Source organism: Mandrillus leucophaeus, unplaced genomic scaffold, assembly GCF_000951045.1.
Source record: "Mandrillus leucophaeus isolate KB7577 unplaced genomic scaffold, Mleu.le_1.0 Scaffold6, whole genome shotgun sequence".
In the NCBI taxonomy this organism is placed as follows: domain Eukaryota; kingdom Metazoa; phylum Chordata; class Mammalia; order Primates; family Cercopithecidae; genus Mandrillus; species Mandrillus leucophaeus.
In genome coordinates this window covers 6,841,143-6,853,813 of record NW_012106474.1, presented here as the reverse complement: position 1 = coordinate 6,853,813, position 12,671 = coordinate 6,841,143, and the positions used below count along the sequence as shown (strand labels likewise).

General features: G+C 38.7%; 1 pseudogene across 1 annotated transcript in view; it reads left to right on the top strand.

Annotated features, from left to right (window-relative positions):
• The first annotated feature begins 9,615 nt into the window (after positions 1 to 9,615).
• The window catches only part of LOC105553572, a 15,973-nt pseudogene continuing 12,917 nt past the window's right edge, over positions 9,616 to 12,671 (top strand). The window contains exons 1-2 of the transcript XR_001008174.1: positions 9,616 to 9,700; positions 11,145 to 12,107. The product of XR_001008174.1 is annotated as a 40S ribosomal protein S2 pseudogene (transcript). The remainder of the gene's footprint in view (positions 9,701 to 11,144; positions 12,108 to 12,671) is intronic.

Sequence of the window (12,671 nt, the reverse complement as noted above, 5' to 3'; positions counted from 1 at the left end):
AATATATAAAGAACTCATACAACTAAACAATAACAGAGACACAACCTGATTTAAAATAAACGAAGGACTCATATAAACATTTTTTCAAAGAAAAAGATATAAATGTCCAATGAACACATAAAAAGATGCTCACTATCATTAGTAATTAGGAAAATGCAAATCAAAGCCACAATGAGGTACCAGCTAATACCCACTAAGATAGCTATAACAAACAGGATTACTTTCCATTTTAATTTGGAAAACAGAAAGTAACAGGAGTTGAGGATGTGGAGAAAATGAAACATTAATATAGAACTGCTGCAATGTAAAATGATTCGGCGATGTGGAAAACAGTTTGGCAGTTCCTTAAAAAGTTAAACATAGAATTACCATATGATCCAGCAATTTCACTCTGAGGTGAAGACACCACCCCACCCTCTGCCAAAATTGAAAACAGATACTTAAAACAAATACACGTAGATGCAAATTCATAGCAACAATATTCACAATAGCTAAAAGGTGGGAACAGCTCGAATGCCCATCAATAGATGAATGGATTCACAAACTGTTGTATACAAATAAATTAAAATTGTATTCAATGTCTAAAAGACATGAAGTCCTGATACATGCTACAATGTAAATAAACCTAGAAAATTCTATGTTAAGTGAAAGAAGTCAGACATAAAAGCTCCCATATTGTTTACTTACATAGAAATATCCATAATAGATAAAGTGTGTCAATAATAGGTAAATCTGTAGACACAGAATGCAGATTGGTGGTTTCCAAGGCTAGAGGAAGGAAGAACAGGGAGGGACAGCTTAATAGGTGTGGGGTTTCCTTTTGAGGTGATGAAAATGTTTCTGAAGTAGATAAAGGTGATGATTGTATAACACTGTGACTGTAGTAAATGCCACTGAATTTCTTACTTTAAAAAGGTTAAGTTTATGTCAATTTCACTTTGAATACAATTTTCCTCATTTCTATTATTGATCGGAGTCTCCGTTTCTATTTGGTGATTAAAATATTAGATACACTCAACAACCATTTGTGGTTTAAAGCTCGACGCCTTTTGATAGTCTTTGTGGATTGAGCTTTATTTAAACTATCATTCTGTCAGTGATCCATCCACTTTTGCCTATTTTAAGGATGGCTCTCACCATATTAATAAGGTGTGACTGGGGGGGTGCAGGCAGTGTGGCTATAGTTGCTTCTTCCCTGGTCATCATCTAACATCATTCATTATTGAAATTGTAAGTAATGTGTCCTCCCTGTTTGGACAATGTGTGCTGATTACCCTGCTGGGGGATGATGGGCCATTAACAGTCTCCGAGAGGCCCCAGAAGCACCTCCATTGTTATTTCCAGCTGAGGGGCTGCCCACAGCCTTAGCTGGGAGGAGACCCTCACCTCACACACTCACAACCCTGCCTGGGCACTCAGAGACATTTGGTTATTGTACATGTACCCTTGGGCATGCAGAAAAAGTCAGGGCCATGTCTGTGTCCTTCCAGATCTGGAATCACCAGGGTGTTATCACTCTTGCCCTTCCCTCCTGCCATGCCCAGTGGAGAACCCTTCAGGGCTGCTGCTTTCATTGGTGGATCCACAGTTATGTTAGTCAGGATTCTCTAGACAGACAGAACATGTGGGGGGTGTGTGTGTGTGTGTGTGTGTGTGTGTGTGTGTGTGTGTGTGTCACACGCACACAGAGAGAAAGAGAGACTGATTTTGAGAAACTGGCTCAAAATCGTGGGTGCTGGTAAGTTTAAAATCTGTACAGTAAGCGGGCAAGCTGGAGATTTAGGTAAGAGTGGATGTTAAAGTCTTTATTCCAAAGGCTAGAAATTCAGGTAGAATTTCTCTTTGGTAGTCTAGATGTAGAATCCCTTCTTCTACAACAAACATTAGCCTTTGCTCTTGAGGTTTTCAATGAAATAGATGATGCCTACTCACATTGTGGAGAATAATATGGTTTTACTTAAAGTCAAATGATTATAAATGTTAATCATATCTAAAACACACTTTTACAGCAACATTCAGATGAGTGGTGGACCAAATAACTGGGTACCATGTCCTGCCAAATAGAAATATAAAATTAAACATCACAGTCACACAGAGGGAACCTGGGTCCTGACCTATGAGTCTGCTAAGCCAGCTCTGGACAGTCCACCTGTGGGCATTTGTATGAAGGAGAATGCAATTCTGCTTTATTGTGTCCATTATTTTTCCTGTTACTTTTTTTTTTTTTTTTTTTTGCCTGAATTCTAACAGATGTCTACTCCCTTATCCTTGTTACAATAATTGGATACAGCATCCTGCCTCCTTTCTCCTGGGAAATCTAAGAGGCTAGAGAAAGAGAAGTGACTCCTAGTTCCCCTTTCATCTCCAAAATGTGTCATGCAAAACTCTTTTCTCTCTCTGAGAGCCTTGAGTTCACTGGTATAATATGTAGCATGTGGCATGAAAAGCCTCCTCTAGTTCACAAGTTGTCTGCAGTCTCCTTGGTCTGCCATGGGCAGAGTGTGTCATCCGAGCTTCACCGGGATGTGCTGGTTGTGAGGAAGGAAGAGGAAACTGTACATTTGTGTCTCAGGTGTTCAGGCCAATGCTCTCCAGGTCATCCTGCCGCACTCTATTCCATGCCAGCCACATTCACAGACAGAAGGACTCAGCATCATGATTCCAAACTCCCAGAGGAGCAAATTTGTTACCCCATGTGGAGTTCTTGCCTGCTCCTGGTCCATGCAGTTGGGACAGGAAGGAGGGGGATACAGGGCCCCCTGCATAAGGATGTGCAACTCTAGATCCCTAGTCCACGTGCAGACATAAATCGCCTTTCTAAAATGACATACCGGTGTGCATGTGAGGACACCTGCATGTAAGTTTGCAGGTAACAAGAACTAGACAACTGCTTGACACTTTCTGAAGACCAGAAAATGACTTACTGGGAATTATTGAAAATGAAATTAGAAATCATAAAACAATATGCTATGTAAGGATCTCTTATAACTATCTTTGCTAATCCTTAGTCAATTTTCCAGGAGAATAGAGATGAGGATGATTCTTCCTTCTTTCCTTGCATATTCTCTGTACCTGCTCCTCCCTTACCCTGTATGTCTGCTCCTGACATCAGCATTCTGATTACTTGGTGCTCCAAGGTATTAACCTCACTTCGTCCACTTGGTCAAAGAATAGTCCTGGTCAAAAGTAATTTAACTCAGATGCTGTTGTCTACCTTCATCTCGTGCTCTGCAAAGTGCTGGCTGCCACTTTACTAGTCAACAGAAATGACTGTGCATGACTGTAGTTCTTTGCTCTGAGCCAGTATTTTCTGCCAAACTAGCAGCTTTCTCTGCCAGTATCAATTTTCTCTACTGCATAGTGATGGGAGGAGGATATAAACCTCTTTTTTCTGTGGGAAGACTTACTGCTAATTGCAGTGGTAATGGAAAAAGTGTCCTACTCACACCAATTGCATATGTTTCATCATCCTTTTCATTTCAAATTGTATATTGAGTAAGGGAGTTTTCTATCTGTAAAAGTCACATAGTGAGATTTTTAACTCTTCATTCATTGACTTATTAGAGTATCTTACGCAGTTTCTATAGTTTGCATGTTTGTTCCCCAAACCTCATGTTGAAATTTGATCCCCAATGTTGGAAGTGAGGCCTAATGGGAGGCGTCTAGGTCATGAGGGCAAATCCCTCATGAGTAGATGAACGCCCTCTCTTTGGGGTGACTCAGTTCTCGCTCTGTTAGTTTCTGAGAGCTGGATGTTGAAAAGAGCCTGGCACTTCTCCCCTGACATTTGCTACCTCTCCCGCCATGTGGTCTCTGCACATGCCAGCTCCCCTTCACCTCCCACCAGGAGTGGAAGCATCCTGAGGCCTTGCCAGAAGCCAAGCAGATGCTGGTGCCATGCTTTCTGTACAGCCTGCAGAACCATGAACCAAATAAACATTTTTTCCTTATAATTCACCCAGTCTCAGATATTTCCTTATAGGAATATAAATGGACTAAGACAACAGTCTTCCCTAAGCTTCACAGGGATGCAGAGTCAAGGGCTCTCTTTAGTAGCAAGGACCTCATTAACATCATTTTTCCCTTATTTTAAATGGAGTGGATTATCGATTATGTATCATCATTTTCTAATGAATAAATAAATGAGACCAACCATAGCCAGCACCCAAACTCCACCACAGACCCCTTTAGCAACTGAAGGTGCCAAGGGCTCTTTGACTGTCAGTGCCACCTGTGGTGGCCTCATCACTCTTGGTTTGTTGCCAGCATAGCTGCCACATTTTTGCATTAAGTATCAGTCATGGTCCTGGCTGCGGGACAAAGATCCACTCAAATGGGATTACTAAAGTTTGATGAAGGGACCTTTTATAAAACTGTGTGGAAGTTAAAGGAAGCCAGTGAGGGATGGCGAGGCACCCTGTGACTTACAACAGTGGAAGCCTTTGTCACTCCGGACCTGATGGGGGGAAGTGGTTACCAGGACCTTGAGAGAGCCTTGTGCCTCTAAGAGACAGCTATGGAAAGAGGCTGTGATGCAACCAGCCCTCCATGACCCTGCATGGAAGGGCCAGAGAGGGGAATGAACACTGGGACCTTGGGCTCCAGTCTCCTCCTGGTGGGTCTCATCAGCCAAGCCCAGAGTGCCTCGCAGGGTGCCATGGATCTGGTTTATGCAGATCAGCCTCCTGAGGCTCAAAGCAGGGCAGAGGAGTAGAAATTGCCTCAGGAGCAGCAAACAGAAATGCTGGGCACAGGTGAGGGATGGCCATTTTAGCCAGGTCTCTAAGTCTTCCTGCACTGCCCTGCTGTCTGGATGATTCCCAGGCTCATTTATAGCCGCTCATCCATATCATAACGACCACGCTCCACTATGACCAAATCCCTCCTCACACGAAAAGACCAGTGGGGAGAAAAGATCAAAGTCAATAGGGTCTGCCCATTCTCGTTGCTCCTTTAAAGAGTTGCTAAGGGTGCCTAAAGATCTGAGACTGACTCTTGGTCATGGTTCCATACCCAACTTCCAATTCTAGTGTTCAGTGACTATTATACAGTCACCAACTGTTTATTGAGATAATACATGAAAGAATAAATAAAAATGGTCTTTTCTCCCCAAAGTAGTTTCATCTACAGTAACTATATGTCTTAGAACTTCTATAACATCCTCATTTCAAATATTCTTACCCAGTGTTCCCATACGATTACAGATATATTTGAAAGACCAAGTGCCCTGGTTGTCAGCTCTGAACGCACAGTCGCTGTAGCTACCCAGACCTGGTTTTAGCATGCCAAATATAGGTGCTGAGGGCAGAAATGGTGACTGATACATTGCAGAGTTCATGTACTGGAGTTATCAATATCCTTGCTCAATGGCACATTGTAATACACCAGCCCTGAAACCAATTTTGTGTGTTCAAATGAAAGTACAAAAATCAATTACTAGAGAAGGATTATTTTTGTATTGCAACCTCTTGCCTTCCAGAGTAATTCAAAAATCATTATAGACCCCAATATTCAGAGAAATACACTTTTTTACCTCTTTCCTGACAGATTTTCTCTTACAAAAAAATGGAGAACATGACAACCTGTTTATTGAGAGGTAAGGAATGTCTTTGTTTTACGGTTATTTCTACTTGAATCCACAGTGATTCTCTATTTCGATCATTACAAACTAAGTTGTCAAATTTAGTCAGTTTAAAAGATAGGGAGAAACTAGCATCCTCGTGCAGACTGTTACAAAACCACTTTTGTTTTATTAGTCACATTAACATTCTATTGCCCTTTAAATGCCACGAGTTCAAGAGTACAGCTGTATATATCCTGAAAATATTTCTTCTCATTAAAATAAAACATGAGGATACAATTTCCTAGGACATAGATGACAAAGAAACGGCAAAATAAGGATCAAAACAAGCTGGGTACGATTACACATAAGAGGCTGGGTGATTTTCCAAACAAAGCTTTGTCACTGTTCTATCACTAAGTTAATCAGGAAAGGGTTTAATTTGTTTGTTAGCACCTGCTACTTTTCTTTTATCATATAAGCCATAATTAGAAAAATGAAATTTATTCACTGAGATGTATTGAAATAGAAGTTGTGCCACTTCATTCTAAAGGAAGGATTCACATCATAATGCATATGATATTCTTCTTTCAGAAGTGCTTGGTTGTTACCTGTGAACAAACTGGATATCATTTCCAATGTTACATTATCATAGTTACAGAGAAGTGTGCAGTTACCAAATCACCAATACCTCGAAACTCACAGTAAACTAAAGCAATCACAGTAGATTGATCTAAAAATTAGAATAGGAAAAGAGCAAAGAATAAATGAATTCTGATTTTGTCAATGTCTCATATCCATGTTTTAGATCATGTAACATAAGAGCTAAAATGTAATTTTCACCAATATTCTCAATGATGTATCTCCAAGAACACACAAAAAGATTTCCTGCTTTATCCTACTCTCCTTATCACAAATCTTGGCATTTTCTGCAATTTTAAATTCTTACTTCATCTTTCTTTTTTCATGTATATCCGGGTCCTTTGAACTCGCCTTCCAAAATACTTCTTTAAACAATCTTCTTTCATCTTTCCCATTTCTCATGACTGTTCTGGTTTGTCATATATCCAACTTACCTCCAGCCTTTCAGCTCTTTCCTTGTCTTCTGATCCCTCCCTATTTTTTCTACTGCGCCGTGATCAAATTAACTCTATGACATGTATATGCAGGTATGTGTTTCTCTTGGTAAATAATACTCCACTTCTCACTGTTGTCTATTACAGTGATTCCCAGTGAGAAAAGCTATTATATAATAAATTTAATTATATATTAAAATATATTAATTATATATTGTGTATTAATAATACATAATTAATTACATAGTATATCATATATTATATATTAATATTAAATATTATATTATAAATATGAATATAATATATAATATAAATTATATATAATATATATAATATAATGTATAATTAATATAGTAATTACATGTTATATATTAATAATGTATAATTAGTATAGTAATTACATGTTATATATTAATAATGTATAATTAGTATATTAATTACATGTTATATATTAATAATGTATAATTAATATAGTAATTACATGTTATATATTAATAATGTATAATTAGTATATTAATTACATGTTATATATTAATAATGTATAATTAATATAGTAATTACATGTTATATATTAATGTATAATTAATATAGTAATTATATAATATATAATACAATTAAATATATATTATATATTAATAATAATATATATAATTAATATCTATAGTATATGTTTAGATATCAGTTTACTGTTTTCTTGTCTGTCTGGTTTTGATATTTGATATTAGGGTAATACTAGCCTTATAGAATGAATTATGACTTATTTCCTCTTTTTCTATTTTTTGGGTAGCTTTTGAAAGATGTGTATTAAATTTGCTTTAAATGTTTCTGGAATTCACCACTGAAACTATCTAGGACTGAGTTTTTCCTTGTTGTAAGATTCTTTTTTTTTTTTTTTTTCCTGAAACAGGGTTTCACTCTGTTGCCCAGGCTGGGCTGAAGCAATCCACCCACCTCAACCTTCCAAACCTTTGTAATCCAAACCTACAATTACAGGTGTGAGCCTCCGTGCTCAGCCTGTTATGAGATTTTTATTTACCAATTCAATCTCCTTGCTTATTATAGATCTCCTCGCATTATCAATTTCTTCTTGAGTCAGTTTTGGTAGTTTTCATCCTTCTGAGAATCAGTTAATTTCATGTAATCTATCTAATTTGTTAGCATACTTTGTTCCTAGTACTACTCCCTTATAATCTTTCTTATTTCTGGAAGGTCAGTAGTGATGTCCCATCTTGCATTCCTGACTTTAGTAATTGGAGTATTCTCTCTTACTTTCTACACCAGTCTTGCTAAATGTCATTAATCTTGTTAGAGAAAAAAAATAGTTAAAATGAAAAATAATGTATTTATGTAGTCTTCTGTATTTACCTGTGTATTTTGTTGTTGTTGTTGTTTATGTGGATTTGAATTACTGCTTTGTATTCTTTAATTTCAGCCTGCAAGACTCGCTGCAGAATTTCTTGTAGAGCAGGTTTGCTAGTGACAAATTTTCCCCATTTTTATTTATCCAGGTATATCTTAATTTCTTCTTGTTTTTTCAAAATCGTTTTGCTGAATCTAGAATTTTTAGTGGACTGTCTTTTTATTTTTGCACTTTGACTATGTAAACCCATTGCCTTCTGCCTTCCAAGGTTTCTAGTCATTTTTTCTCTTGATATTTTCAAGTTTTTTTTTTTTTCTTTATCTTTGACTGTTGACAGTTTGAGTATGATATGTCAAGGTCTGGATCTCTTTGAGTTTATTTAACTTAGAGTCTATTAACTTAGAGTTTATTGTACTTGATTTGTTATACTCAGAATTTGAGTGTGTAGGTTAATATTCTTCATCAAATTTGAGAAATTTTTAGATGTTGGTTTTTATCAAGTATCTTTCGGACTCTTTATCTTTCTCATATTACTAGAATTCCTATTATGCATATGCTGATATTCTTGATGGTGTCCCACAAGGCGCTGAAGTTCTGTTTACTTTCTTCACTTTTTTTTCTTTACATTCTTCAGACTGTGTGATCTCTATTGACAGATCTTTGAGTTCACCAGTTTTCTCCTGCTAGTTCAAATCTGTTGCTCAGCTCATCTAGTGATGTTTTCATTTCAGTTATTTACTTTTCCTCTCCAAAATTTCTATTTGGTTCATTTTTGTATTTGTAATTTCCATCTCTTTATCACTATTTTCCACTTGGTGCGATGTCATTATCACACTTTCCTTTAATTCTTTAGATATTCTTTATCTACTAATCTGAGACCCCTTAAGGACGTTTTTCTGTTGACTGCTTTTTTACTGCTAATGTGGCAAATTTTTTTTATTCTCCCATCTCAAACTGATAAAGGTCTAAAAATACGTCAGCAAAACACACTCAATAGCAAAATGTTGAGAGATTTCCCTCTGATATGGAATATGTTAAAGGTTACCTACTAACAATATTATATACAAATCTTAGACAATGGAGTAATGGAAGGATCAGAAATGAAATTATATGGATAGAAATATCTTTTACATTTAGTTTCTAAAATTTGACTATGCTATATCTAGATCTACATCTCTTTGATTTTGTTCTACTTAGAGTTTGTTCATAGAGATTTAATCTGTAGAAATAAAATTACATTTGTGGAAGTAAATCCAAAATTACTTACAAGAAGTATAACTATGTATTGGAAAATTCAAAAGAACCTATAAATAATGTATTAGAATTAATAAGTATGTTTAGTAAGGTTGCTCTATCTAGGAACCTTGCTACAAATATAAAAATATAAAAGTAAAAATGCTAAATTTAAAAACATTTTTCATACCAGCAACAAACAATAACAAAATGTGAAAAGGTACCTATTCCCTTTTCCTTTCTTTTCCTTCCTAGACAATTCAGTACTAAAGCCATCATGTAGGGTGGAGCAACATTGCTATCTGCTTGGGGAAGGGGTGGCTTGGCGTGGAATCTAGGAACCAGAGCAGCGGGAGGAAGAAACGGGCCCATAGGAAGCATACACTATGTGGCCTCAGGCCTGTGCAGAGGAGGAGGCCCGGTGGGCGGCTCAGAGTACGAGCAAGGTGCAAAGGGTGTCCAAGCATTGGGGTGATGCAAAGTGGGACATCAGAGCCTGGGTGTAGTAAACAGGTTAAGCAGAGAATCTAGGCAGACAGATAGGCTGGCCCATGGGGCCTGAACCTGCAGGGACCCTAAATAGGATGAGGAAGGCACCTATGCAAAGGGTAAAGGGTGCTGGGCAGAATGGGATATTAGTTACAGCTGGGGATGGACCAAATAAGTAAATCAATTCAAAAGAATGACAGTGGGTTTTGTAAGGTGGCAAAATGAATGAACAAATATAGAAAAAGAGAAGAAAGCTAAAATAACACTGTAATGTTGGATCAGAATTAGAAATGTCAGTGCATACTAACATATTTCAAACTGTAAAGATAGAGATGTGTGCACACATCTCTATGTATGTATATACATCTCATGTATATACATCTCATGTATATACATATATGCATAAATAAACTTCTATATATTCTATATATTCCCTAACTTTGTCCATTGCAGGCCTAGGAGTGGCCATATTCCCAGTGGTGCACAGACCTTACATTATCAATATACATTTTCATACTATTAGTATACATTTTTAATACTATTTTCTACAGAAAGGAAAGATGGATCCTTGGATAAAGGGCTGATTCTTAGGTCGGTCCAGGAGAAGTAAAAAATGTCCCAGAAATATCTTGTTATGTATTCTTGAAAGCACAAAGATGCTCAAGCAATGAATATTTCAAAAGAACCATTTTGAAAGTATACCTGTTGGTCAAATTGAGGACAATTTGAGCATCAGAATAAATTAAATAAGTAAATGGAATTCTAATCCATTAGGTAAGAGGGAAAACCATGAATCTCCAATGATGTGCATCTCTACATATATACAGACAAGATATTTACCTCATTTGAAAATACCTCCCCACAGAAAACACTCATTAAGTAATTACTAAGGGAAAAAAGAATAACTTCACAGTGGATAAGGCTGGCAGACACCATATTAATCAAGTAATCAAGGCAGTAATCATTAGTAATAGAACAAATCAAAATTGCAAGCCTCCTGATAGAATACAAGAGAACAACAGAGCATCACTACAGTTTTATTTCTCATTAAATGCAAATCCTGAACCCACTTCTGAAGAAATATCAGACAAATCCCAGTGAGGAACATTCTAAAAAATCACTGGGTCATGATCCACAAAAGTGCCAAGTTCAGCAAAGTCAGTGACTAAGGATCTCAGTTTCTGACAACTGAATGCGACATGTAAATCTGAACTCGATTACGTTGCTATAGGATGTCGCTGGGAGAACTAGACACGTAAATAGAATCTGAGGACTAAATATTATTAGCATGCCAATGTTAGTTTTCTGATTTTGATAGCTGTAGGAGATTTTGTGTTTATGTAGGAGAGCATCATTGTTCACAGGAAATGAACACTGAACTATTTAGGGGTAATGGGACATCAGGTAAGCAAACTACTTTCATAAGGTTCTGAGAATAAAATATCTGTCCTTGCTTCTCCGAGAAAACACCAAACGGCGGATGATGCAGGTGCAGCCGGGGGGCCCGGAGGCCCTGGTGGGCCTGGGACGGGGAACCGCGGTGGCTTCCTCGGAGATTTCGGCAGTGGCATCCGGGGCCGGGGTCGCGGCCGTAGATGGGGCCGGGGCCGAGGCCATGGAGCTCGCGGAGGCAAGGCCAAGGATAAGGAGTGGATGCCCGTCACCAAGCTGGGCTGCTTGGTCAAGGACATGAAGATCAAGTCCCTGGAGGAGATCTACCTCTTCTCCCTGCCCATTAAGGAATCTGAGACCATTGACTTTTTCCTGGGGGCCTCTCTCAAAGACGAGGTTTTGGAGATTATGCCCGTGCAGAAGCAGACCCGTGCTGGCCAGCGCACCAGGTTCAAGGCGCTTGTTGCTATTGGGGACTACAACGGCCACGTCGGCCTGAGTGTTAAGTGCTCCAAGGAGGTGGCCACCGCCATCCGTGGGGCCATCATCCTGGCCAAACTCTCCATTGTCCCCGTGCGCAGAGACTACTGGGGGAACAAGATGGGCAAGCCCCACACCGTCCCTTGCAAGGTGACAGGCCGCTGCAGCTCTGTGCTGGTGCACCTCATCCCTGCACCCAGGGGCACTGGCATCGTCTCAGCGCCTGTGCCCAAGAAGCTGCTCATGATGGCTGGTACTGATAACTGCTACACCTCAGCCCGGGGCTGCACTGCCACCCTGGGCAACTTCGCCAAGGCCACCTTTGATGCCATCTCTAAGACCTACAGCTACCTGACCCCTGACCTCTGGAAGGGGACTGTGTTTACCAAGTCTCCCTCTCAGGAATTCATGGACCACCTTGTCAAGACCCACACCAGAGTCTCCGTGCAGCAGACCCAGGCTCCAGCTGTGGCTACAACATAGGGTTTTTATACAAGAAAAATAAAGTGAATTAAGCCTAAAAAAAAAAAAAATATGTCCTTAAAACTTTTCTGTAACTTTATCTTGGTTCAAATGTTTTAAAAAATGAACCAAAGTACCAAAATAGCATTTTTAAAAATGTGTATTTTTATTAAAAATAGGCAAGACACCATCATGTTAATCAAGTCAATTTTCTATACAGAAAAATATATAACATCAATAAAATAAATGGAAATGGAAATATATGCAATGATGTTAGTTCTTTCCCATAGTGTTAGGTAGATAACATGAAGCCCTAATAGAGTTTCCAGAAAATTAATATTTTGGTGGAAATTCACAAGTTGTTTCCAGAATGTATATAGATGAAAATGGCCAACATTAAGATAAGCTACTGCGGGCCTGGCGCGGCGGCTCAAGCCTGTAATCCCAGCACTTTGGGAGGCCGAGACGGGTGGATCACGAGGTCAGGAAATCGAGACCATCCGGGCTAACACGGTGAAACCCCGTCTCTACTAAAAATACAAAAAATTAGCCGGGCGAGGTGGCGGCGCCTGTAGTCCCAGCTACTCGGGAGGCTGAGGCAGGAGAATGGCGTGAACCC